Source organism: Palaemon carinicauda, chromosome 7 (genome assembly GCF_036898095.1).
Source record: "Palaemon carinicauda isolate YSFRI2023 chromosome 7, ASM3689809v2, whole genome shotgun sequence".
NCBI classification, from domain to species: domain Eukaryota; kingdom Metazoa; phylum Arthropoda; class Malacostraca; order Decapoda; family Palaemonidae; genus Palaemon; species Palaemon carinicauda.
The window spans coordinates 50526917-50532874 of NC_090731.1; the positions used below are offsets into that span (position 1 = coordinate 50526917).

Genomic DNA, 5958 nt, shown 5'->3' on the forward strand with positions numbered 1-5958 from the left:
CCATAAAAATAAACTGTATTCAACCGTATTTCAGTAAAATATAGGCGACCGTAATTTAACCTACCTTGTTATTATCTTTTACGGGTGGTGACCGTAATATCAGTCCTTTACGGCAATAAATGTCTGGTAATATTTATTCCAGGATATTTACAATTTTTTTTTTTTGAGGCAATGTTTTAACGGTGTAATTAGGAAAAATTAACAGAATAATACAAAACCAATTTCCAACTTACCATAATGACTCATCGTAACCGCAAGTGAATTAAGGGAAGCGTACAAAACTCAAAGACTGGTAATTTTCTACATTAATTTTCCCAAGTGTGTATCATGAATATCTTATATTCTTACTTATGCCACGTATTCTCTTCATCCTAACACGCAATATCAAACCTACAACAGGGTTATGTATGAAAATACATTTACCTATTAATACTAAAATATCATTGGATAATTATCATTATGGATAATATCTGACACGAAAATGAATGAAAACCTGTTTAGGAAGTTTTTATAAAAATACTAAGTTGATATTAATAGGAACTATGATAGAGGTCCTCAAGAAACTGATGCTGCCGGGACCTTTTTTCATTGATATTCTGAGCAGGAGAAGTTTCGAGGTCTATTCAATTAAGCTACATTCAGTCTCCAAATTGATTTATCAATCTCAAAACTCTCGTTCATAAATGAAAAAATTTAATCAGAATGTGATTATTAGTATACCACGTTTTATCAACAAACAGCACATTCTTGACATAGCGCCTACATTATTCTGTTAGACCCTATGTTACTTAGGAAATTATTTCACCCCTGTAATAAAATGCATATCTGTTTTATTAATGAGGGTAAGATATCTAAAGGTAAAGGTGTCTAGTTTCAGTTCCAGTTTCATCAAAATAGATGCTCACTAGATCGTCCGCCGAGCAAGCCCACCCCCTAGGTCTAGTGCCCAGCCACAGTAGTGGTCTCCCCAGCAAATAACTTAAATTCATGGCCTCAGTGTGGCGGGATGTTGCAAGGACAACCCCCACACCCTGAATCACACTTACTGACAATGGTCTCCACAAAACAAACTTTCCCCTTACGTTATCAACTGGACTCTTGGACAGAAGGAAAATGAAAGCAAAACATGACCTTAATGCTATATTTCTTACAAACTAAAATAATTAATACAAAAAACCCTTCCACAATCAATTAAACACTTAACATCCACAACCAAAATAATTAGACTTAAAATTAATCTTTAACTTAATAAGTATACCAAAAAACGTAACACCATTCAAATGAAAAAAACCCTAACAAACTTAAAACTAAACTCGACCACAACCAAAATGTATATTATATTTTACGGGACATCGACATTGTCCTCAACACAAAGCCAAACTGTCTTTTATGGCAAACGGAACTATATGCAGTTCGTCAACTGAACTGAACAGTCAATTAGTGGTCATCATCATCATCATCGTCGTCATCATTATCATCGTCATCATCATCATCATACACAATCTTTATAAACAGGCCAGGTCATCGACAATCGTTAATCCAAAAAAGCAGTCTAAATATGATCAGTTCCAGGCCAGGTCATCAACAGTAATCCACTTTCAAAAAATTTAGTCACTCCAAAGGAGGAATCGCAGCCTGCCAAAATAAAAAAGAAAAACACTTACGAATACTTCTAGCTAACTGAACTATCGCACTATAATCAAAGATAAATAATAAATTGTTCCTATCATTCACAATCACGACAAGCAAAGATAAACAAAACTGTACTTACTTTTTAAATGAATCAACACTTCCACGCTGGTCAGAAAAATATAAATATAATCCAGCTCTCACACAACTGCCTTATGCTGCAGTCAAATAAAAAAAGCATTCGCTCCGAAACATTCACCACTGTCGTAACCTAACTAAAAAATGTAAACAAACAATCTCATTTGTACCAACAGTCTTTCTCACCACAAACGATCGTTAACCTAACTTCTTTCGCTCGCTAACACAATATCTCTCTCTCTCTCTCTCTCTCTCTCTCTCTCTCTCTCTCTCTCTCTCTCTCTCTCTCTCTCAGGATTTGGCAAAACCAAAAATAAAATAAAACAAAAAATAAATCCTCCACATTCCTCCCCCCTTACTTTGCCAAATCCTTCTCACACAACACTTACATTATTTTTTTCATAACCCAGTCGCAGTCAGGAACGGGACCTCTACTCCGAGTAACTGGGCCTCCATATACTCTCTCATTCACTTCTTCCTTATCACAATCATTCGCTACATTAACACTATTCCTATCTAAATCCCTATCATCTAATATATCATGTACAATCATATCTACCTCGTTCTCATCTGGCCCTATAATTACACTCATTTCTGTAAACAGTTCATCCATTTCATCAAAAACATTCTCAACTTTAGTAAAAGATTCATTCATACTACTAATCATTCTCCTATCTCTCACTCTCGCATTCGTCATCCTTTCTTTTACATCACCTAAGGAAAAGCCACACACTATAGGTATCATTCATACTCAGCCATGATTCAACTGTATTAACACATTTATCCTCCACACTCACTTGTACATTTACACCCTTGTCATACTTATTCATATTCTTACCTATACCTATAAATTTCCCTTGCACTTTCTCCTCACTTAAAACTTTCAAACGCCTCTTTTTCCTATATTCAACTAACACTAATTGTTTATTTTCCAGCCCTAATTTCTCATGCATACTAGGTTCATACTTGCTCATTTCCAACCAATTACTCATCCCATTCTCACAAACATTGATCTTATTCCTTCCACACACACAGGAGGACTCACCCAGCTGAACCCTCTTACACTCTAGTTTCCCGAACATCCTGGCTGACTTATTCTCTTCTTCCTACATACCCTAGCTACATGCCCATCTGCACCACATTCAGTACACTTACCCCGTGGCTCCTTGCACATTCTAGCATAATGACCATCCTTACCACAATTACTACAAATCACATTTATATGATTACTCCGACATCCACTCGCTATGTGCCCTGTCATACCACACCGATAACATTTTACCCCTTTCTCTTTCTTGCACTCGCTAATTCTATGCCCTACCTCACCACATCCAAAACAAGCACCTAGAGCCCATCTACATTCATTCTTCTTATGACCTTCCTTTCCACACCTATAACACTTTTCATTACGGACACGACTATCTGACATACCTCGATTTGCACTCACACTCCTATCCCTATTGCGCCAATTACCCTGCCTAAATCCTTCATTTGTCCTTACAGGTATTCCCACATTACTCGCCCTAACACTCCTATCTACTACACTATCAGCTACCCTCATCGGTCCTCTCAAAATTGCATCCTTATAACTACCAAATTCTATTGCACTTTCTTCCATTCCAGTTCTTACACACAGATTTACTTTCTTTCATGCACCTATCTAACTCATAATCCTCAACTATCTCTAGTATATCATCCCATGTCAATCTCTCTTGCGTCCACCTCATTTTCTCCTTGCGTTTCAAATGAATAAACTCAGCAACATTCTCAGGTACAGTAGCCAAAAACTTCTTCATTAACTCCTTATTCTCATTTATACCTTCATCCCCATACTTCTTCCTAGCTAAAGTTTCCAACCTACATACATACATCGATATCGCTTCTCCTGCATTCATCCGTGCTTCATCAAAATCATTCTTACGCTTATACTTAACACTCCCTTTCATACGTTTTACCTGCTCAATTATTCTCTTTTTCACACTTTCATAATCAACGTCCCCTACACTCATTATCACTCCATACATCGTCAACAAATACCCAGTCAAATATTCTCCTAACTCCCTAGCCCAAATTCTTTTACTATCACCATACTTATCCTGACAATACCTCTCATACTCCTTGAAAAAATCATATACATCCCTACTGCTATGCTCATTGAACCTTTCACACCGAGGTACCTCTCTCATAAACACAGTCTTACACACATCACGTTCATTCTCACTGCTATCATCACTGTCTACTCCCTTGTTACCTTCTTCCTCATTTGAATATAATGAATCCACATCCACACTTAAATTCCTATCCTTAACCATTCCTTTCTTACCCTTTTTCTTACTTACCACTTTCACCCATTCACGATCGTCCTTGCTATCAGCCTGATACTTTTTCTTCACATCACTTTTACCTTTCCTTTCATCTTTCCTCTCACCTTTCTGTTCATCCCTACTATGCCTAATTCCCTTATCTTCAATATCACTATCACTATTACTACTATCACTATCACTTCCTTTCCCATTATCATTTACCTTAGCCTTCTCTTCCACTATCAACCCATTACCCGAAGCTGAGGACACTCCTCCGACTGCACCTTCGCCCATTATAGTTTTCATCATCCCCATGACTTGCCCCATCATATCTTCCATTCGTTTCTCTATTCGTTCTTCATTCTCTCGCATCCTCATCTCAACACATTCTTCCACTCTCTCTACTGTCCCCTTTAACTCCCTAAGCTCCTTCTGCATCGCCGCATTCTCCCAGTTCAACCTCTCATTCTCTATTAGCAACCTCTCCTCACGCTCCTTACTCAGCCGCAATTCCTCCCTCAAAACCCTTAATTGCTCCTCCATTTTTCATCAACCTTAATCCTAATTCCGTCCTTCGTCCAACAGTCCAGCTTCAATCCCACCTCGGCAGTCCCTGTTCGGGCGCCAAAATAATGTGGCGGGATGTTGCAAGGACAACCCCCACACCCTGAATCACACTTACTGACAATGGTCTCCACAAAACAAACTTTCCCCTTACGTTATCAACTGGACTCTTGGACAGAAGGAAAATGAAAGCAAAACATGACCTTAATGCTATGTTTCTTACAAACTAAAATAATTAATACAAAAAACCCTTCCACAATCAATTAAACACTTAACATCCACAACCAAAATAATTAGACTTAAAATTAATCTTTAACTTAATAAGTATACCAAAAAACGTAACACCATTCAAATGAAAAAAACCCTAACAAACTTAAAACTAAACTCGACCACAACCAAAATGTATATTATATTTTACGGGACATCGACATTGTCCTCAACACAAAGCCAAACTGTCTTTTATGGCAAACGGAACTATATGCAGTTCGTCAACTGAACTGAACAGTCAATTAGTGGTCATCATCATCATCATCGTCGTCATCATTATCATCGTCATCATCATCATCATACACAATCTTTATAAACAGGCCAGGTCATCGACAATCGTTAATCCAAAAAAGCAGTCTAAATATGATCAGTTCCAGGCCAGGTCATCAACAGTAATCCACTTTCAAAAAATTTAGTCACTCCAAAGGAGGAATCGCAGCCTGCCAAAATAAAAAAGAAAAACACTTCCGAATACTTCTAGCTAACTGAACTATCGCACTATAATCAAAGATAAATAATAAATTGTTCCTATCATTCACAATCACGACAAGCAAAGATAAACAAAACTGTACTTACTTTTTAAATGAATCAACACTTCCACGCTGGTCAGAAAAATATAAATATAATCCAGCTCTCACACAACTGCCTTATGCTGCAGTCAAATAAAAAAAGCATTCGCTCCGAAACATTCACCACTGTCGTAACCTAACTAAAAAATGTAAACAAACAATCTCATTTGTACCAACAGTCTTTCTCACCACAAACGATCGTTAACCTAACTTCTTTCGCTCGCTAACACAATATCTCTCTCTCTCTCTCTCTCTCTCTCTCTCTCTCTCTCTCTCTCAGGATTTGGCAAAACCAAAAATAAAATAAAACAAAAAATAAATCCTCCACATCAGGAAAGGATTAATCTAATGCCATGCAAATGCTAGGCGAACACGTTAACACTATACTAGCCAGTAGACTGAATCTAATGTCTGTGGTTTGACCACACTAACAACTTTTCAGTATCGTCATATGCATTCATGTATTAAATCAGATTTAAGATCGTTTA

General features: G+C 37.3%; 1 long non-coding RNA gene across 1 annotated transcript; it reads right to left on the reverse strand.

Annotated features, from left to right (window-relative positions):
* Nucleotides 1-1127: 1127 nt before the first annotated feature.
* On the reverse strand, nt 1128-2454 carry LOC137643568 (uncharacterized). Its single transcript, XR_011045011.1, has 2 exons — nt 1772-2454; nt 1128-1635 (listed from the first exon to the last, which is right to left on the reverse strand). It is a non-coding gene; the product is annotated as an uncharacterized lncRNA (long non-coding RNA).
* Between the last annotated feature and the right edge of the window lie 3504 nt (nt 2455-5958).